Below are 307 nucleotides of genomic sequence, written 5' to 3' on the forward strand. Positions count from 1 at the left end.
CCCACGTCGGGGAGCAACGGGCTCCCAGGATGGAAAGGGGAAGCTGGGGAGGGCAGGGAGGGACCTTCCCGGGGTGCCACCCCACCCCAGCTCACACCAGGCACTATGGCACAGGGGGCGTTCATGGACTTGAAACCATGGCTCGGCAGGTCGAGAAATCCCGGTGGAATCTGTCAAACCTGCTGACACGAGATATGATTCATGTGTCTCCCCTGACTCGCTGTGATTCATGCCTTTCCCCTTCATCTCATCCACGCGTCGGATTGCTGCCGGCTCCCCAGTGCCCCCTGCCCCCCTCGCCCAACCG

Source organism: Buceros rhinoceros, unplaced genomic scaffold (genome assembly GCF_000710305.1).
Source record: "Buceros rhinoceros silvestris isolate BGI_N320 unplaced genomic scaffold, ASM71030v1 scaffold39546, whole genome shotgun sequence".
NCBI classification, from domain to species: domain Eukaryota; kingdom Metazoa; phylum Chordata; class Aves; order Bucerotiformes; family Bucerotidae; genus Buceros; species Buceros rhinoceros.